This window comes from Lissotriton vulgaris, chromosome 1_1, assembly GCF_964263255.1.
Source record: "Lissotriton vulgaris chromosome 1_1, aLisVul1.2, whole genome shotgun sequence".
Classification (NCBI taxonomy): domain Eukaryota; kingdom Metazoa; phylum Chordata; class Amphibia; order Caudata; family Salamandridae; genus Lissotriton; species Lissotriton vulgaris.
This window is the reverse complement of record NC_141685.1, coordinates 1,323,940,322-1,323,962,692: the sequence shown is the minus strand read 5'-3', so window position 1 is coordinate 1,323,962,692 and position 22,371 is coordinate 1,323,940,322. Positions and strand designations below refer to the sequence as shown.

The 22,371-nt window shown below is 38.6% G+C and overlaps 1 protein-coding gene across 2 annotated transcripts in view; it reads left to right on the top strand.

The window, feature by feature from the left end:
* Positions 1-22,371, top strand: part of LOC147749087 (retinol dehydrogenase 16-like) — a 171,190-nt gene that overhangs the window by 89,971 nt on the left and 58,848 nt on the right. Inside the window, exon 2 of one of the 2 annotated variants that reach the window (XM_086966005.1) lies at positions 18,767-18,885. The exons of the other annotated variant lie outside the window; for it this stretch is intronic. The gene's annotated coding sequence lies outside the window, so the exon portion shown is untranslated. The remainder of the gene's footprint in view (positions 1-18,766; positions 18,886-22,371) is intronic. 2 annotated transcript variants of the gene reach the window in all.

Below are 22,371 nucleotides of genomic sequence, written 5' to 3'. Positions count from 1 at the left end.
TAGACTTTTCTAATACTGTATGTTAATTGTTTGTTGTTTTTGTTGTTTTTTTTGTTTTCTTTATTTTTAAAGTATTTTTTTTATTTTGATTGTGTTTCATAATTCATTAAACTTTCTAACATTTCAGTGTCAGAAATTTCAAAATTGAATATAGGGTGTAACATGTCCTCATTTTGAAGCAGGTTATCCACTGCTTCAACACATTGTAGTAGTTCCTGGTCTCTACTTTGATCCATAAAATCATCAATTTTTTCTTGGCTGCTCTCCTCCAGTACAATTGTAAATTTAACTTGTTGCTCGCCTTCCATTTTGCCTGAAATTATGATTAAAAAAATATATATTAGTAGAGATAGGGCACTGTTGGGATTAATTTTAGATAGGCAGTTTTTATCAGTGAATTTTTCTTTTGGCAGTGTATAGTATCAGAGTGGAAATAGGACTATAAAAAAGTGTATGTGATTTAACCAAGACAAGCCTAATTCCATTCATAACTATAACAGAGAAGTCTATCTAAATCCATAACTACTACAGAGGGATAGTGTATATCTATCAGAAAAAGTCTACCATATTAAGTTATAGTGCACAATATACTTCAGTTTTAAAAATAACAACTTACCTTCACAAACAAGTTGAAGTGTTTGGTAGCTATTCAAATGTGATGTACAACAAGAAGTAGTAGTCAAAATGGCTGTGTTTTCTTCTCTTCCTTTATATATATTCAGGTATATAACCAATCAAATGTCAGGTAATATAAGTAGAAAATGAAAGTAACATTTTCATTGGTTGTCAATTCCAACACTTCAAATGTGTTTTGTGAAGTAATTTACCTCACGGTATTTAGAGAGGTCTACAGACTTAATGGCTAAATGGAATTTCAATCAAATTTGTGAAAATGAAAGGGATTGTTATGTAGTATAAGCTAATCTATATTTGGTGAGAGTGTCTCCAGTCGTTTTTCTGTGAATTACTTTCCCACCTTTTTTTTTGGACCGCTTCCCGGGAAGCGGTCCGGTCCGCGAACTAGGAGCGTAACGGGAGTCCACCATTTTGTGTTTCGGTCGAATTAAGATATAAAATGGAGGGTAAATAATGTTCAGAATGGGTAGAAGGGGGCACGGTACAAGTATTTTGACCCCCTAGGTTTTCTGAGGGTGGCTGAGGAGGACCATATGTGCGGAGAAAAAACTTTTTTTTTGAAATTTTGCGTGGTTAGCTTCCAGTTCGCGTACCGGGTAGCGCTCTTTGAGCGTAATTTGTTGAAAATTACAGAAAAAAGTTAGAGAAAAATAATAATTGTGAGTGATCAGATGAAGGGTAGCTCTGAGAAGAGCTTTTGGGTTTATGGTACATTTAGGTACTTATAAGTAGGTACCAATGCACAGTCTTAAATTCAGAATGAAAATTCTGTTGCCCTCATCTGAGAAGTGAACTCCATCTCCTCTGTAGATATCTTGCAAGTAGTAACGCAAGTTATTGTTGTACAAGGAGCCCATTCCATGGTCTCTCATGTAAGCTGAAACAGATTTGTTTACATGCTTCCTCGCTTTCTCAATTTGTGGACAAAATTGGTTGGACCACCTCCATTTCTGTCTTTGGCATATATTGGAATATACCAAGGCAGTTTGAGGAAAAAGTGCCATTAATTGCTCAAAGGTGTCCTTTAAAAGCATTTCCAGACCTACCCCAGTCAAAGTGCCCAAATCATTACCTCCACAGTGCACTATTGACAGGTCAGGTTTTGGCAAATGCATAAAGGTTTTCACCAATGGTATCAATTGGTGACATTTTAATCCTCTTTGGCCCAACCATTTAATTTCCACATATTGTAAATTGAGGTTAGGTAAATTTCTGTTCTCAGCATACCTTTGAGCCCAGTGGATGTAACTATGTCCAACAATCCAGACCTTAAACATCGTGGGAGAAGGTTGTGCTGCAGTCAGATGAAGTGTGGTAATGAAAGGGCAGTTGAAACAGTAGGAGTTTGTAAAGAAAAAAACTGTGGATTTCCAGTGCTAATGATTCATTAGCAGTGATTGGTGCATTTCCATTTCTGAAAACAGAAAGTTAGGGTGCATGGATGTGTTCTTTGAAAGATGTAATTTGAATGGTCAAGGAAGAAACATTTAATGAAAGATTGCACTGGATACGCAGGTGCACTGAGAGTTCAGAGTTCAATTGAAACATTGTTGTGTGAATTTGCAAACATGAGAGGTCTTCCAGGAGGTGGTTGCTATGGAAAAAAGGCAGAGAGGGCAGAGGGGGGAAGGGTTTTGATTTGAAAAAAGTGAGGGAAGAGTTATGATTGGCTAATATGAGAGATATGTGAAATGAATATCTGTATTTCTGTGCTTTCAATAGCTGCAGCCTCTGGAGTGCATCCTTTTTCTTCTGCTGAAGACAATTTGGTGTATTTCTGAGACTGTTTTCAAAACTCAAAAAGTATTTGCTAAGGTGAGAAAAGATTTATTTAATTTAGATAGAGAATAGTATGATTTAAGGAGAAAATGATGAAGAAAGCTGTGTTTTTAAAATGTGGCTTTGTCTCTAGTGATATACAAATAGATTTTGGTTTTAAATTTTAATTGCATATTCGGTGTAGCATTCTGGCATGCAGTAACACAAGTTATTGTTGTACATGGAGCCCATTCCATGGTCTCTTATGTAAGCTGAAACAGATATGTTGTTTTTAAAAACGATTTTTGAAATCAATTACATTTCTGGATATGTACTGCTAGAGCTTCATAGGTTGTTTTGGGTCATATTTATAAGGCATTTGAGTGTCTATGATGTTATTTTTCCCTTTTTAAATGGAAAGCGTTCCTCATGGGGCAAGTTTCTTGTAAATACGCTCCCACCTGTGCTTGGCATATTTAGATTTTGATTATGGGAGTTACATAGCCATGTTAATAATGTCCAAAAAATGGTGCTAGGGCATTCCAAAAAACGCTTTCATGTGTCTCAAGGACATTTTCAGTCATTTCCTCTTGAATGCAGGTATACAATTGATTTATATGCTGTGTTTAAAAACGATTTTTTGAAATCAATTACATTTCTGGATATGTACTGCTAGAGCTTCATAGGTTGTTTTGGGTCATATTTATAAGGCATATGAGTGTCTATGATGTTATTTTTCCTTTTTAAATGGAAAGCGTTCTTCATGGTGCAAGTTTCTTGTAAATACGCTCCCACTTGCGGTTGGCAAATTTAGATTTTGATTATGGGAGTTACATAGCCATGCTAATAATGTCCAAAAAATGGTCTTAGGGCATTCCAAAAAACGCTTTCATGTGTCTCAAGGACATTTTCAGTCATTTCCTCTTGAATGCAGGTATACAATTGATTTATATGCTGTGTTTAAAAACGATTTTTTGAAATCAATTACATTTCTGGATATGTACTGCTAGAGCTTCATAGGTTGTTGTGGGTCATATTTATAAGGCATATGAGTGTCTATGATGTTATTTTTCCTTTTTAAATGGAAAGCGTTCCTCATGGTGCAAGTTTCTTGTAAATATGCTCCCACTTGTGGTTGGCAAATTTAGATTTTGATTATGGGAGTTACATAGGCATGTTAATAATGTCCCAAAAATGGTGTAAGGGCATTCTAAAAAACGTTTTCATGTGTCTCAAGGACATTTTCAGTCATTTCCTCTTGAATGCAGGTATACAATTGATTAATATGCTGTGTTTAAAACGATTATTTGAAATCAATTAAATTTCTGGATATGTACTGCTAGAGCTTCATAGGTTGTTTTGGGTCATATTTATAAGGCATTTGAGTGTCTATGATGTTATTTTTCCCTTTTTAAATGGAAAGCGTTCCTCATGGGGCAAGTTTCTTGTAAATACGCTCCCACCTGTGCTTGGCATATTTAGATTTTGATTATGGGAGTTACATAGCCATGTTAATAATGTCCAAAAAATGGTGCTAGGGCATTCCAAAAAACGCTTTCATGTGTCTCAAGGACATTTTCAGTCATTTCCTCTTGAATGCAGGTATACAATTGATTTATATGCTGTGTTTAAAAACGATTTTTTGAAATCAATTACATTTCTGGATATGTACTGCTAGAGCTTCATAGGTTGTTTTGGGTCATATTTATAAGGCATATGAGTGTCTATGATGTTATTTTTCCTTTTTAAATGGAAAGCGTTCTTCATGGTGCAAGTTTCTTGTAAATACGCTCCCACTTGCGGTTGGCAAATTTAGATTTTGATTATGGGAGTTACATAGCCATGTTAATAATGTCCAAAAAATGGTGTTAGGGCATTCCAAAAAACGCTTTCGTGTGTCTCAAGGACATTTTCAGTCATTTCCTCTTGAATGCAGGTATACAATTGATTTATATGCTGTGTTTAAAAACGATTTTTTGAAATCAATTACATTTCTGGATATGTACTGCTAGAGCTTCATAGGTTGTTGTGGGTCATATTTATAAGGCATATGAGTGTCTATGATGTTATTTTTCCTTTTTAAATGGAAAGCGTTCCTCATGGTGCAAGTTTCTTGTAAATACGCTCCCACTTGCGGTTGGCAAATTTAGATTTGATTATGGGAGTTACATAGGCATGTTAATAATGTCCCAAAAATGGTGTAAGGGCATTCTAAAAAACGTTTTCATGTGTCTCAAGGACATTTTCAGTCATTTCCTCTTGAATGCAGGTATACAATTGATTTATATGCTGTGTTTAAAAACGATTATTTGAAATCAATTAAATTTCTGGATATGTACTGCTAGAGCTTCATAGGTTGTTTTGGGTCATATTTATAAGGCATATGAGTGTCTATGATGTTATTTTACCCTTTTTAAATGGAAAGCGTTCCTCATGGGGCAAGTTTCTTGTAAATACGCTCCCACTTGTGGTTGGCAAATTTAGATTTTGATTATGGGAGTGTTTCCTAAGTTTATGAATGACATTGTGCAGATGAAGTTTAGGTCTGACCACAGATTCAAAAGAGGTCTGCCCTTTGTTCAAGAGTAAAGAGGACATGACTTACTTCATTGGTAGGCCTTGGAAACACTAGTGATGTAATTGAAAAATGTGGAGTTTCTTTTCCTCATTTCAGAATTACATCACCTGTGTTTCCTCATTGACTTAAAATATCCTTAATACACATGAAAACGTTTTTTGGAATGCCCTAGGACCATTTTTGGGACATTATTAAAAAGGCTATGTAACTCCCATAATCAAAATCTAAATTTGCCAACCACAGGTGGGAGCGTATTTACAAGAAACTTGCCCCATGAGGAACGCTTTCCATTTAAAAAGGGTAAAATAACATAATAGACACTCAAATGCCTTATAAATATGACCCAAAACAACCTATGAAGCTCTAGCAGTACATATCCAGAAATGTAATTGATTTCAAATAATGACTTACTTCATTGGTAGGCCTTCACATGTATTATCTCCTTTGTTTTCTTCAGTGAAAATCTTATCTGCAACCATGTGTTGGCCTCACCTCAAACAAACAAAACAGGTGATGGACCAAATGTGGATCAATGACACACATTCACCCCAGTCCAAAGATCTGGGCCTAAACAAACCTTTAGATAGGCCACACCTTATCGTCATCCTGAATTAATCATTTAAAATGTTAGGGAGAGATTTATGATTGTTGTATGCCTGTTTTGTACCACTGTGTGTCATTTTTGTGACGCAGTGCTGGTGCAAAAGATTTGCTATGTTAAATAATAAGTAGGGCGTTAAGTTTTTGATGACTGTTATTCATTTACTGTTTGGTAATAGTGGTTAATAACATTTTTTATTATATTTTTCCACAGATTCAACTGCAGATCTTTTCTAAATTTGAAAAATGCCAACTAAAAATCGAATTAGAAAGGCTAGAAAACGTCAAAGACAGCAGAATGATCTTTTATTGCAGCAGTCCTCTTCCCAAAATACTTTTCAAAACACCAAGAAAGCTCCGGGTAAGAGCACAAAATCATTCTTAAGAAATATTTGTAGTAAAAAAAGTATTTATCCAAAAAATGTTTCAGTTCAGAAAAAGAAAAGCAATTTAAATGGTAAGGAAAGACCAATCAAAAATGTTACTGGTAGAGCAAGAGATAACTCTGTGCATGATAGTAGAAGGAAACAACAGTTTAGGGACATTCGAAAACGAATGTTCCGCAATAGGATAATAGTTAATTTATTAAAAAATATTAAGAAAGGCCAACAGAAAGTGGCATTTTAAAAGAAGAAGAAAAATGTAGAGAAAATTATTGATCATGCTTTTGAAATTAAGCGAAAGTTGTTTATTTTGGTAATCAATAGAATTAGGAAACTAAGCAAGGTAATTTTTGATTTCAAAACAAAAAGTAGATGGAAGAGAGTAGTAAATCGTAGTAACTTTTGTGAAGTTTTTTCCGGAGAATGGATGCATAGTTCAAGTTGTGAGGCATTTTTTAATGAGGAGAGTTATTTTCAGGATAATGATTTGGTGTTTGCAGTTGACACCAGTGGTCGAGCTTATGAAGTGAAGGATGGTTGTCCAGTTGAAAAAGAAAAACTTGTGACAACAGAGACAGAAGAGGCGCTAAGTGATGAGGTTTTAGGAAGACGTCCTAAGGGTCCTGTGTACATTTGGAAGTGTAGTTCTATTTGCAGTGTGCGACAGGTTTCCATCAATTTGCTTTGTGATTTTATACGGACATTTAATAAGAAAAGTTTGAAGCAGAAAATGAAGTTGTTGCAAGATTTAGATCCTTGCAGAGTGAGACAAATGACAGGTTTGCGTGGTCATTCACTGGCTTGTCTTTCCAGGAGAGTATGCCAGAGTGTTTTTCATCATTTCAGGATGCTAGCAGTGCATCATAATAAAGTGAGAAAATTAATGAGAATGTTGTATTATGCTAAGAGTCCAGCAATTATGCTTAAACAATTATGTGCTGCTCTTTTGCATGGTTCTGAAATAGATGTGAAGAATATTTGTGAAGAAATTGAGTTTTGTTACTTTGGTAGTAAAGATGAGAATGTTCAAATTGACTCAGAAGTAGAGGGTAATGTTGAAGATAATGTACAGGTTTCCAGTACAGATAATTTTCAGAAGGAAATTGCCATGTTTCAGATGAAATCAAGTGAGAGGCCTAATTTCACTTGTGTATGTTGTCGACGCACTTATTATAAGAATCAGACTAAGTTAGTGGATTTATATGCAAAAAGTGAAAGGGAAAATAATAGTGAATGGAAGGATTTTGCCACATACTTGATGGTAGAAAATTCTTTTAATTTGGGATCGGATCAACGTGTGTGTACTTATTGTTGTAACAAATTAAACAAAAACCAGATGCCTGCTAGGGCGGTTCATAATAATCTTGAATTGGTTGAGATTCCTTCTGAATTGAAGGATTTAAATACTTATGAATCTATTTTGACTCAAAGTATCCATCCCTTTCAGGCTATTGTAAGAATGGAGCCAAAGACAGGGAAGTTGCCTCCAGCAGATTTACAGAGAGGATTAAAGGGAAGAGTTGTTTATTTGCCTCTAGATTTGAACAAAAACATTAACACAATTGGAGTAGAAAAAGTGGAAGAGGAACCTTTGGTTATCTTGGTTAATGGTGTTCCGACAAAGAATAAGAAAATATGGCAAGATTTAGTGGATGTTAGGAAAGTCAAAAAGGCAACATTGTATTTGAAGAAAAATAATAAGTACTATATAAATGTATATGTTGCAGAAGAAGAAGTAAGTGATGAAGAGGATAGCGATTTGTGTGCTGGCCAAATTGAGAAAGTAGAGGCCTCTAAAAGTGAAGAAATATATGAACATTATAGTGTTCATCCTTTGCATTCCAAGGAAGTCATGGGGAATGCAATTGAGTTGTTTCAAATGAAACAAGCCAAAGGGAGTCCCATTAGTGTTTGGGAGGAAAGTTTGGAAGCTCGGTGTTTCCCACAGCTATTTCCCACAGGTCGAGGAGGAAGATATGATGAGCGACCTCATCAAATTCCTGCATCTGAATACCGGACTTTACGATTGTATGCAGAAGATCCTAGGTTTCGTCAATGCATTCCCTATTTGTTTCATCTCCTGTTTGAAAGCGATCTGTCTGGACTGTCATATGCAGTGAACCACATCTTAAAAAGTGGTATACAGATGCGAAACATCTCGGCAAGTGATTTTATGCATAAAGTCAATGTCCAAGACAGTATTTTGGATTCTCACTTAATTAATCTCATGGCGTGTCAGCGTGGTACTAATGAGTACTGGTACCGTTGTCATGGTGATTTAAAATGTATGCTGAGGAACTTAGGAACTCCAACATGGTTCCTTACTCTGAGCTGTGCCGAGTATGGCTGGGAAGACTTACTTGAATTTCTACGAGAGGCAAATGGAAATATTGAAAACATTGAATTCAAGACACCTGGAGAACTGTGTTCTTTGGATCCAGTGAATGTATGCAGGTACTTCAATCATAGATTTGAAGCTATGATGTCTTTCATCACAAATAAGAAGAATCCACCTCTTGGAGAGGTGTTGGATTTCTTCTGGAGAAAGGAGTACCAAGCAAGAGGTGCTCCTCATATACATATGTTGTTGTGGATCAAGGATGCACCTAAATTTGGAACAGATCCGGATGACTTAGTGATGAATTTCATAGAACAGTATTCTACGTGTGCTGTTCCAAACGCAACGGAGAAGAAAAGCCTAAGAGAACAAGTTCTACGTTTCCAAAGCCATCGTTGTGGAAAGTACTGTCGTCGTAAATTCAGAAACAAGGACAAGTTCTACACCAAATGTCGTTTCAACTTTCCACTACCGGTGATTTCTAAAGGAAGAGTGAACAGTTTGATGTCTTCGCTGCGACATAATGTGACGAGGAAATCACCCAAAAATACATACAATTTGAAAAGGAACGAAGAGTCCAAGTACATCAACGACTACAACCCAGTGATTTTGTCCATGTGGAATGCTAACATGGATATACAGTTTGTGGCTGACAACTGTATGGCTGTGGCTCGGTATGTGACATCTTACATCACCAAAAAAGAAAAGACAGAATTGAAGGATATGTGGGAGGACATTTCCCATGAAAAGAGCCTCAGCAAGAAGTTGTACAGTTTCAGTCTGAAGATGTTGTCGCATCGAGAAATCGGAGCTTACCAATGTTGTGACCGGTTGTCTTCAGCAAGTCTCTATGCCAAATCCAGGAGTATCGTTTGGGCGAGTCTTGGTCTTGCTGCAACGCGAAATCGAGTTCTAAAACCTGTTCGGGAAATTGAGTATTTGGCAGAAAAGGAACCAAACAGTACCGACATTTTGAAGACCAACATGTTGGATACATATTATCCAAATCGAAGCAGTCACCTTGAGAATGTTTGTCTATATGAGGTTCTACAAAATTATATATTCAAGAGGAACATCAAAGAAGATATTGAGAAAGGAGTGTATGCTGTAATTGGAAGTGAGGGATGTCTGGTCAAGCAAAGAAAATGCCAATTAGTAAACCATCGAAAATTGAGTGGCGAATCTCCAGAAAAAAAGGAGTTTTTCTATTTAGCACTTTTGCAACTTTTCAAGCCTTGGCATGCAGAAGAGGAACTGCTTGGAGATTTCCTCTGTTACGAAGACTCTTTCAATGCTGCTAAGGAGACCATAGAATGTCCTGCTTTTCCCAAATATCAAGAAATGTTGACTTTGGAAATTGAGCAGGAAGCAACGATTGCAGCTGAGATTGCCAGAGACAGTTCTCAGGACAGTCAGAGTTCTGTTTCATTGAGTCAGGATCCACTAGGAGGACCTATTATCGAAAATGAAGCTGCCACTGCTATGAATCAAGTGGAAAGAGCCATGGCACATGCTCAGGAGGATGCAGTTAACTTAGAAGACTTGGAAAAACAACTCAACGTTGAGCAGAGGAAAATATATGATGAAGTTACCAAGCAAATTGAGCATGGATTAAGTCATGAGAAGAAAGAGTGCTCATGTACATCGTTGAAGCCAGTCCGACTGTACGTGAGTGGAGAAGCGGGAACTGGAAAAAGTTTCCTCATTAAAGCAATTTCTTGTTATTTGCAGGAAAGGACTGAGACATCGTTGTCTTGTGTTGTTACTGCTCCTACTGGATTGGCAGCACATAACATTAAAGGGATTACTTTGCATCGTCTACTGATGCTGCCGGTGGAGCATGACAACAAATTACAATACCACAAGTTATCTGGAGATGCTTGTTGTGAAGTTTCAAGAATCTTGAGGAAAATGAAACTTCTTATCATTGATGAAGTAAGCATGGTTTCCAATGTCATGCTTGCCTTTGTGCATTTGAGAATGCAAGAAGTTCTTAAAACTGAATATGATGTGTTATTTGGTGGCAAACACATCATTGTTTTTGGAGATCTTCTGCAGCTGACACCAGTGAAAGGACAACCTGTGTTTAAAATACTCACGCATGAAGATACCAGGAAGTGCCTAGGGAGCATTGGCAACGTTAATATATGGTTAAATTTCAATTATGCTGAACTGCATGAAAATATGCGTCAGGCGAAGGATGAAGATTACAAGAATATTCTACAAGATATTAGAATTGGAAAAGTGACCGAGCATGGGAAAGAAGCTTTAAATGCACGATTACTGTCAAATTTATATCCCGAACAAGACATTGTGCCTGAGAATATTTTTCAGAAAATTACTGAGAAGATATCCGGAATATGTTTGATGCCAACTCTTGCAGAATGTGCCATCTTCAACAACAAAATGTTGAATTTAGAAAAGCAAGAGATTGTGAAACTTGAAGCTATTGACAAAATAGAGCATATGGGATCAACAATTATTTTGTCTGAGAATTTGAAATCAAAATTGGATTCATTAGAGAAGATTATATCTAAAACAGCGGGTTTTGAAAAGACTTTGAATGTATGCTTAAATTGCCGAATCATTTTGAGAAGGAATTTACATGTTGAAAGAGGTCTGGTAAATGGATCAATGGGTAATGTTGTTGATTTTGAGAAATACAGAAGTAGAGATGGTATTGAATTTTTAAAAATTAAATTGGATGGCATTGAGGAAGTACAGCTAATTGGGCGTTGTTCTGCTAGGTTTTTGCTTGTTAAAGATTTATATGTTCGCCGTAAACAGTTTCCTGTTTGCTTGGCATATGCGGTGACAATCCATAAATCGCAAGGTTTAAGTGTAGATACTGCATTGGTGAATATTGGCAGTTCTGTGTTCAAGGAGGGTATGGCATATGTGGCATTGTCACGAGTTAGAACTTTATCGGGATTGTACCTGATTGACTGTGATGTCACAAACATTTGTGCGGATCTAGATTGTGTTAAGGAATACAATAGGTTAAGAAAAGAGTATGCGCCACATTTGCCTCAATATCCTTTGTTTGAGAAACGTGTGGTAGGCCGGAAACGAAGAAATATCAGTAACAGTAGGGAGGTTGTAGCAAAAAGCCCAAAAGTCGATGAACCGAAAATTGTATGCAGAAAGAAAGTGGATTCTGTTCAAGATGTTGTCGGTTTTCAATTTGAAAACAGTTCTGGTGTCAACTGCTATGCAAATGTAGTGGTTAATGTTCTCTTTTCACTAGAGACTTTAAAAGAACAGATTGTGTTCAATTCGGAACAAAGTTTATGCTGCTTGTTGAATTCTGTATTAGACAAATGTAGCACTGATCGAACAAAAGTAGAAAGTGTGTCTGAAGTTCGTTATCTGTTAGATGAATGTTCAGGTCAAACAGACTTCTCTGAAAATAATCAGCAGGATTGTCAGGAGTTTTTAATGTATATGCTTGATGTATTACAAGATGAGGGTGTAGATGTAGATCACCTGTTTGGACTTTCTTATCAATGGCAGCATGACTGCGAGAACTGTATGGTATCAAGTACTACTAGTGTAGACTCAGAAAGATTTATATATTTAACTTTGCCAGACAGTAAATCAGTCTCCTTTAATAAGCTAGTAAATGCAGCGGATCACAACATGGAGTGTAGCCAATGTAAATCTGAAATGATGTCAACATTATTTATTCGAAGATATGGCCAGTATGTCATTTTAATGATCCAACGATGTAGGCCTGATGGATCAACATTGTCAACTTTAATAAAAAATTTTGTTGCTTCTCAGCTTCTCAGCTCCGCCTTAAGCCCTCTTTTGTTTAACGCTTATGTGGCCCCCCTAGCCAAGGTAATTGAGTCTTGGGGTGTCAGGGTGGTCTCGTATGCTGATGATACTCAGCTTATCTTTTCCTTTCGAGACCATTCTGACTCCCTTTTCTCTAACTTTAGGAATTGCCTTGGCAGCATCTGCTCTTGGATGTCTACCAATCATCTTGCCCTGAACACTGATAAAACGGAGGTCCTCTTCTTCAGCAAAAAATCCCCCCCCCCATCTATCCTATGGTGGCCTACTATTCTGAACCCTCCCCCTACGCCAGTACAGGCAGCTCGTAACTTGGGCTACACTTTTGATAATGCCCTGTCTGGTAAGGCTCAAGTTAATAAAGTGGTCGGAGCTTGCTTTTCCAAACTTCGTATGATAAAGAAAATTCTCCCTTTTCTCCCTCAATCAGCACGTAAAACTGTGGTCCATGCTCTTATTACCTCCCACTTGGACTACGCTAACAGTCTTTACTCAGGTGTCCCACTCTTCCTTGTTGACCGCCTGCAAATTGTGCAAAATGCAGCCGCCCGGCTTATTGGCAATATTCCTGCCCGCACCTCTGTCAGAGCCTTTCGAGAAGAACTTCATTGGCTTCCTATTTTACGACGCATTGATTTCAAGATTTTGACTTTGACATTCCGGGCTATCCATGGTATTGGCCCGACATATCTGAAAAAGCGTCTTAAAATTTCGGTGTCAGCCAGACATCTTAGATCTAACAACCTTCGCCTGTTGACAGTGCCTAGATTTAAGCTCTCTCGGACTGGCGGCAGATCTTTTACCATCACTGCCGCCAAGCTCTGGAACAGCCTCCCTCTTGACCTCAGGTTCTGCGAATCTGAGTCTGTTTTTCGCCGCAAACTCAAGACTTGGTTGTTCACTAAACAGTAGGACCTGGTTGGGTTAGAACTCTGTATGAGTTCAGTCTCTGTTTTCTTTCCCTGGGGACAATTTAGTAATTTCAGCGCCGGGACACTTCCTTCGGAGGTAGCTGTGCGCTCTACAAGCTTCAAATCAATATCAGGAAGGACTTTTGTAACTATAGCAATTATCTATCACGATGGTCCTTCAACAACATCAGGACATTACACAGCTTATTTAAAGTCTCGAAACGGCTGGTCATTCTGCAACGATTCTGTTGTAAGTTTAAAAAAAAAATTGCCGTTTGACCTTAAAAATTCTTACCTGGTGTTTTTAAAACCAAAATTTTAAGGAAAGAATCTCGGGATTTCCTCTGAGGAATTGCAAAAGGTTCATGAAGTAGAGGGAATGTAAGTCTGCAATGCTGTCTAGATTATTGGTCCAAAACTTTTAATTATAATGTCATTTTAAAAATCCAACTATATAAACCTGATGCAAGTAAGTCTGCTTCATAGTAAGCAGTATCAGTGTCATAGGAAAAGTAGAACGTGAGTGAGCAAGAAGGGTAAGATATTAGTAGTCCAGGATTGTGAAAGTAATCTTAAATGTTTTCTTTTTGAAAGTTGCGAAAATAGAAAATGACGGGATTTCATTAGAAGAATTACAAGAGTTGAAAAACGCTGCAACATGATTTGGCCAAGTGGAAACATGTGGTAGAATGTGAGAAGTATTTTATTATATGTAACATATTTTTCAAAACGATGGAGGTTTTCTTTCAGAAAGTGGCGGGCAGAAAATATTTATAGCACAACAGAGTGGATGCTGTTCATAGGACATCCTTCGACGTTATGGAAAGTAAGTTAATTTTAAGGAGTTTTGAATTCAGATTTCTTAGGTTGTATGGGTTTTTTAAACACAATCATTTTGATTGTGTTTTTTTTCCCCGCTGTTACATGATGAATACCTTCAAGTCACTGATTTAAGTGAAATTTGATACATTCTGAGAACAGCAAAAATAAACCATTTAACATGTATAATTAATGTTCTACTTTTTGTACTTATGATATACATTTAGAAATGTGAGGTAGATATGGAGAAACTGAGGCTTCTGTAAGTGTCAAAGTTAATGCTTACAGTGCTGCATTTCTGGGTACTGTTTTTTTTTTGAAAACTGAATAGACCTCACCTTAAAGAAACCTCTTGAAAGGACACATCTTATTTGTATCCTGAAAGAATCATTTAAAATGTTAGACACAATTTTATGATGGCTTTACATCTTTTTTGCGCTGCTATTGCATCACTATTGTGAGACATCAGCAGTGCAAAAGATGCACCATGTTCCAAAATAGGCCTCACTTCATCAGCATCAAGATACTGTTTGTTTAAAATATATATCTTTAGGATTGTGTAGGGGACGTATAGCAGCAGAGGCTTCTGTAAATGTCAAAGTTTTTGAAAAACTGTTTCTTCTTGAACCTTTTCCCTTGTCTTTTCAAATTTTTAAATACATGTTTTAATATTTTTGAAATGTTTCTTCTCTCTTTTACAGATTGAAAGTATGAAAAAATATTTGAAAAAGTTAACAAGAATTATAAGGTAAATGTTTTCTACTCTTTTAACCCGCAATCCACTGCTGATGATGTCACTGACTATGTCATGAATGATGTAATAAGTAGACATGACTTACTTCATTGGTAGGCCTTCACATGTATTAATGCATACACTGCTGCACTTCTGCGTACTGTTTCATATGCTGAACTACATCTGCACTATGAGATACCTAAGCAAAGGCAACACAGGTGATGTGATTGTGAAATGAGCAAAAGAAACTCCACGTTTTTCAATTGCATTACTTGTGTTTTCTAAGTTTACGAATGACATTGTGCAGATGAACTTTAGGTCTGTCTTTGGACACAGAAGAGGTCTGGCCGTTGTTCAAGAGTGAAGTGGACATGTTTTACTTCAATGGTAGGCCTTCACATGTATTATCTCCTCTGTATTCTTCAACAAGCATAAATTTGATATGCAACCCTGAGTAGGCCTCACCTTAAGCAAACTTTTGGAAAGGACACACCTTATCGTCATCCTGAATCAATCATTTAATCTATCACATTTAACATCTATTAGTTCTACTGCTTCATTTCTTTAATCCTTACTTTCCTGCGTTTGCTACTTCTCTCATTCCTTTCTCTATTACTTAATTATTCTACTCCTTCCAGTATTTTTCTCAGTCCCTCTCTTCTCATACTTCTTCATTATTATTCACTCATTCTGTCTCTATTAATGTTACTGTTTCTGAATGATCTCAAAAAAAATTTAAAACAAGAACAGTAAGTATAAGGATAGGAAACAGACATTTATGTTACAAGAAAGACAGCTATAGGAAGTAAACAAAAGATACTGTTACTCGCAATCCACTGCTGATGATGTCACTGACCATGTCAAGAATGATGTAATATGTGACATGATCAGAAGTGGATTGCGGGTAACAGTATCTTTTCTTTACTCCCTATAGCTGTCTTTCTTGTAACATAACTGTCTGTTTCCTTCCCTTATACTTACTGTTCTTTTTTAAAAAAAAAAATGTTTTGGTTCGCTCCTGGTTCGCGTACCGGAGTGCGAACTGGGAGCGAACTAAAAGAAATAGAGGTTGGCAGAGTTTCAAAAATTCTACCAATTTTTTTTATAATGGGGAGGTAGTTCTGAAAAGAACTTTTTTTTTTGGTTTTTGTTGTTTTCAATTTTTTTTATTATTTTTCTGAACATTTTTTATATTTTTTTTGTTTTTTCTGAGCATTTTGTAATTTTTTTGTTTTTTGGGAGGGAGGGGGGAAACAAAAATGATTCATTGAAGAGGGCTCAACAGGAGCAACGAAAAAAAGAAGAATTTATTTTTTGGGGCGTTTTGGGCAAACATGATTATTGATAGCTTTTATTATAAGAGTAATGCTACTTTCTCTGTAGCATATTAATTGGTTGCACCGCACGCACACTTGCTTTACTTCCCCCATGTCCATTTGAATGTTCGGGACCACCTCCCTTGCCTCTGGTCCCGATACTTCTTGGACGACAGATCTTCTCGCCATTGCCGGGGGATTTTGCTGTTCATCGCGAAGCTGGGCAGCACTATAATTGTTTGGGTGCCACCTACTCATGTGCCTGTGCATCGTATAATTTCCAAAGCTATATTTTTTGTCCATCCCCCTTGAAAGTCGATCGTCGCAAATACGGCAAAAGACATATCTGGCATTGACTTTTTTTTGCCCTGCTGGAAATTTAAAAAATTGCCAGATGAAGTTTTCCTTTCTGTTGTACCTCCTGGGCTCCTCTGGCAAAAACTGAGGCTCTTCCTCCTCTTCCTCCTCTTCTTGATCTTCCTCTTCTTCAAAGATTGGTTGAGCCGGTGGTCCTTTCTTCCCTTGAGGAGGTGGAGGTGGTGGTGGGGGAACACTAGCTGAAGCAACAATTGAAGCCATTTCTCTAGAATGTAAAAGGGTCTTTCTCTCACCAAGATGAAAGTCAGAGTGAGGAAAGAAGGAGGGGTTTTCCTCATTTGGGAAAAGCAAAAGTTCTAAACCAATGAAAAGTGTTAATTTTAGATCACATGACCTAGTATTACATCATTAGGAAACCAAAAGTGAAATGAACCAATGAAAAGTGTTATTACCAAGTCACATGACCTGCTGTGTTTACGTTTCGCGCTTTGCTCCGCTTTCCGGTCCGCTTCCGGGTCCGCTAACTTGGCGCGTCCAATGACGTATTACGCGACAACGCAAAACGTCATGCTAACGTAACAGTTACGCTAAAGGAACGTTTACCGGTTCGCGGACCGAGCCGCGGCTTTAAATTGAGCTAACGGGAAGCTGACCGGTTCGCGGACTGGGAGCGAAACAAAAATTTTGAAATTCAATGAAAAAACCATAGGTTATAGAGAATATATAGTTAGGAATTAGCATTTACAAAACCTTGAAAATTCACTGAAAAAACCATAGGTTATAGACCATATATAGTTAGGGATTAGCATTTACAAAACCTTATTTTATTTGCACAAAACCATTGAAATTCCATATATAGTTAGTTGCACTAACTATATATTGCGCACCCGCAATCCACTGCTGATGATGTCACATATTACATCATTCATGACATGGTCAGTGACATCACTGATGACATCACTGATGACATCTCAAATGACATCACTGATGACATCACTGATGACATCTCAAATGACATCACTGATGATATCACTGACATCTCATTCGACATTATTGATGACATCACTGATGATATCATTTATGTGATAATACAATGAACATCTTCAGACTGTAATATAACCTTAGATACACTCAGTGTAAACAGACACTCACAGACTGTCACACATCCATGGAGTTACTCACACACCTAGTCAGTCATGCAAAGAATCAATCACACCTCCATTTCCTCAACTATACAGTTATACACACCTTACTTATTCAAACATATACTAACACATATTTACTCTCTTATACAATCCCTGATACAAGTTCACAATGATCCATACAGCCACTCTCACATTCACTGGCTCTTATGTTCAGTTATTTATATATGTCAACTCTCACATGGACTGTGTTTTACATATGTATTTACTTTGACATGTAGCACTGAGATATCCATTCACTCACCAATACACTCATGCACACAGTCAACCACCCATACAGCTGTTTCCACATGCACTTTTGAACCCATACATCTAGTGAATCAACTGCTCACACATCTATGCACTGAGTCATACACCTCCCAGCCACTCACAAATATATTGTATTTTTTATTCTGTTAGCAATACTATGATGATGATAAGTTCTTTCATGTGCCTCGTTCATCCATGTTACACACCAAGGAGTACCAGGCTACCAACACAAGTCCCTGTGCCATTTTCACAATTGCTATGACGGCACTGTAGTAGCTGTCAGCTGTTCCAGCATTTTCTTTTATTTATCTAGTCTCCCTATCCCTTATGTAAGGAGCATGGCTGCTAGGAATAGGTATCTTAATTATTCTGACTCACACCTTGTGACTCACATCCTATTCAGTGAGTGAGACTGTCTCCAAAGTGAGAGCCTCCCCCATTTCGGTAGACTGTATTTAAAAGCGTGTGAGACCACAGCAGCATACTTTGCTTGAATGTCTGCTGGAGTGTACTGTGAGCTTTAGGACACATAAACACAATGTTATGAGTAAGTTTGGTCGTTCACAAGAATTTACAACACAAACATAATTGTTTAATTTATTTGTGCCTTCTGTTTGCCGATTGAGCTGAGCAAGCATGGAGGGATTGAATGGAACTGGGGGGAAATTCATATTTTCGTTTTTTCTTACAGATTTGTTGTTCAGTAACCACTATAAGTAGGAATTATTTTGTGGCGCTCACATACTAAGTGAACTTTTATATCAACTCAATGGTACTCGTGTTTTTCCGACAACACATGGTAGAGAGATCCAGTTTGTCCTGACCAGATTGAAACCTGTGATCTGCACATACCCACAGATCTCTTCTGTGGTCGCTTAACCTAAAGAGCAGAGATTTTCCTAACAAAGTAAAAAAAAAACACATGAGATTGAGATGGCCCCTTAGGCAAAACAAGAAGGAATCCTTTAGAATGCACATAACTTGTCTTTCTGACTTATTACCACTATGCTACTCAAGATGTGTTTATACTTTGCACTGTATTATTAGGTGAGGGTTTAGTAGAGCTTCAAGTTCTCCCGGTTTGGGCCTACCTTTCCTCTCACCTCACTCTCCTGTCATCCTCGGAGTTGCTTTGAACTACTTGGTCGACACCCACCCTTAACTCCCTTACACCTCACTCAAGGTTGCCTGCCGTTCGCGGAGTGAAGGCTCTGGTGGCAGACTCCCAAACAGCAAGTGCGATCAGGTGAGTATGAAAGAACTATAATTAATTAATGTTGCTGTTTGACTTGTTATCTTTGGCGTAGTTTCCCAAGACATTTTGCCTCTACCTCCTGTATTTTTGATGCTGTGCTGGATTTCGTTTTTGCTGGCTTAGATACTTCAGTCACTTTGCTGATGCTGATCAGTGACAATGTGCAAGTGCAATGACGGGGAGTGACATCATTCAGCGCATAATCACAAAGACATACAAACATACATAGACATTTCAAGACATAACATAGTATTTTTGAAGACTCACTCCTATAGCAATGTATGTAGTTCAACTAGCACCCTGTCTTAACTTTGACAATGATTTATACGGTGAAGTGACTTCAGGACATGGATGGATTAAGCGTCGACATTTCGACCCAGAGTATGTGTTTTATTGTCTTAACATCACAATGAGTCTTCCTCAGGACTAGTATGCAACCTGCAGACAACCTCAGTGAATGTACTCACATGAGTAACCCCCTAAATGTATCTAAGACCTGCCACTGCAGTGTCTGCGTGTAGTTTTAAACTGCCATGTCGACCTGGCAAGTGAACCCACTTGCCAGGCCCTAGCCTTCCCTTTGATTTACATGTAAGGCACCCCTCGGGTAGGAAGTTGAAGATTACGTCCTCTGGGATTATATTATTATAATATCCTTTTTGTTCGCACTTTCTATCACCCCTCAGGTAGGCCCAAGGTACCCCCTTGGGCAGGATGCAGTGAATGGGAAAGGTAGGACATGTACTGGTGTGTGTGACATGTCCTGATAGTGAAATACTGTCAATTTGGTTTTTCACTATTGAAAGGCTATCTGCCCCATAGGATAACATGGGAGATACTTTGTAACATCTTACAAGCATAACTTCCAATTGGAACCAGATAGAGAAATGGAAGTTAGGCTCTCTGAACTCAGAATTCAACAACACATATTTTAGTAAAGATGGTTTTTAAATTATGTGTTTGAAAATGCCACTTTTAGAAAGTAGGCATTTTCTTGTTTTACTATTCTGTGTGCCTCTGCCTGTTTGTGGATTGACTTTCTGGTTTTGGAGTGACAGGGGTTGTGAATGTACATTCACTGTAGACAGTCAGTAGGGGGTTGATGTGTGCCTGGCCCTTCCTGGACAACTCAGAGCGGAGCTGAATAGTCCTTGGCTGTATTTAGAGCAGTGGGAGGAGTTTTCCTTGCACCTGAATAGCACCTGTCTCCCTTGCACAATTCTGTTTCCACCCCACCCCCTGTGGTCATACTGCACCAGTGAGGCAGAACTGGTTTAGACTGGGCTCAGAGGCCCTTGCACAAAGAAGAACAAAGACAAAATGGGGTATAAATAGTGGACCTTAACCCTTAACCCCCAGAACTTTAGATCACTTCTGCACTCAAGAGGAACCTTTGCTACGGATAAGAGCTGAAGAGCTGTGAGGAAGAGTACAGCCCCTTTGCTGTGTGCTGTTAGCAAGCAGTTGCTGCTTCTACCAAGGAAAGGACAAAGACTGGAACTTTGCTGAGCAACCTCCAATGGCTTGTGTGTGCTGGCCTCCTGTTCTGAAGTATCAGGGACATAAAGAACTTCACCACAAGCTACCCTCTGACCTCTGGAGGTTATGCCTGCTGTTGGTAGAGGGAGGAAACCTAAAAGCAAGAAGATCATCTCCAATGGTGTCAGTGGCGCCACCATGATGCCGTGACCTGCACCAAGGCCAGGGGCACCGCTCGTGAAGTGCATAACACACCGCCCGACCTGCATCACAGTTCCAATGCCCTTTGATGCCTGCCAATGCCGGCTGTTATCGGCCTTCCTGAAACCAGAGCTCGCACCGATTCTGTCACCGCCAGCACCTGCATCCAGTTAGCGCTCTGCTGATAACCGTCGATGGTGACTCCACAAACTCTCTGAATTCGCATTGCTTCACTGGAAGCAACGCCTCACCGCCAAAGCAACTGACTTCCCCCGTCCTGGATTTGACATGTTGCCTCGTCACGGACAATACGCAACGCCTCCCCCATGGCAAAAGTATGGTGAATGTGCTTCCCCAAGAGCAGCTGCGTACTTGCGCTGCCCGGAGGCAGCGAATTCAAGTGAAAAAACTGAGCAGCTGCTTTGAAGTTTCTCTGTGTTGTCACAGTGCAGGCGGCCCCCCCCCTATGCTTTTAAAGGGAATTAGAGATCCCATTGCAGGTAGGTGCAGTAAGTGACAGTACCTGCCTGCAAGGGAATGTCTGGGGGGGTCCATGGGACCTCCTTTACCCCTGCCAGTGGGCTGCAATCAGGGGTGCATTGACAGTGCGCCACCTTTTAGGTGGTGCACTGTCAGTGCACCTCCTGAGATCTTCTTTGCCTCTGGGCCCATTTCTGTAATACAACACGGGTGAAGAGCCAAAGGGATTCCCTAATTTGCATAGGGTCATGCCCCCATGCAAACGAGAAAAAGCCATCTTGAGGAAGCGCTGGCGCTGTATGTGCCCCAGCGCTTTCAGTATTACAGAAGGGGGTGCGCAAGCGTCTGCGGCCACTTCTGTAATACCAAAGAGCCCCAGGGGTGCACAAAGCGGGTGCAAACGCCCAGTTGTGCCCCTGGGGCACTTCCATAATACGGCCCCAGGTAGGTATTTAACAGTAAATTGAAAATCCCACAGTGTCTAAATCATTCTACAAATCCTCTATAATATAGAATTAAGTCCCTTAGTGCCATAAACGTCTTGGAGAGTGTTATAGTCAGATTACACTAGAAAATCACCTCCCCACAAGAAGCTCTTTCATTTTCTATTTTCCCAGAACTCAGCTGAAGATTCTTTCTGTGTTGTGGAGTATTTATGAGTTGTGCTCCATATAACCGTCTAGTGGCTAACACAATTGTGCATTCACTTCCTTTCCTCACATGCTTCAACACTGCATCTATTCCTTGTTTTACTGGCATCAGTAATTAGAAAGCAAGGAAGAGTTGGGTCGAAGCTGCTCAACTTGGGAGCTTCCTGTAAATGTTCCTTAATCAAATTAAACTCTGCTTTACAATATGCTGTCAGGTCAAACTGTACATCTTTCATTAAGAATCGATGGATAGCAAGGGTTTTACTCCAAAATTGGGAATAAAGCAAGAGTAAAATTCATCCATACCCAAAAACTTTTGTACCTCTTTTTTAGATGGGACTAAACAAATTTTGGTTAGTTGCACTAATTCGCAATGTTGGCTTAATACTCTCAAAAGTGATTAGATAATGCAAATACATTATCTCAAATTTACACTTGCCGGCTATAAGAGTCAACCCGCTCTCTCCCAGAAGTTCCAAAACCACCTTCAACACAATCCAAATGTTGATCTAGATAATTTGAAAAAAATAAAATGTCGTCCTGGAAGAATTGTACTACGGTCAGATTGCCTAAGAGACAGGTCCATAACTCTCTGAAATATAGATGCAGCTGAACCAAAGACCAAATGGTATCCAATTAAAAAAGGAAGGTACCAAAAAATGTTATG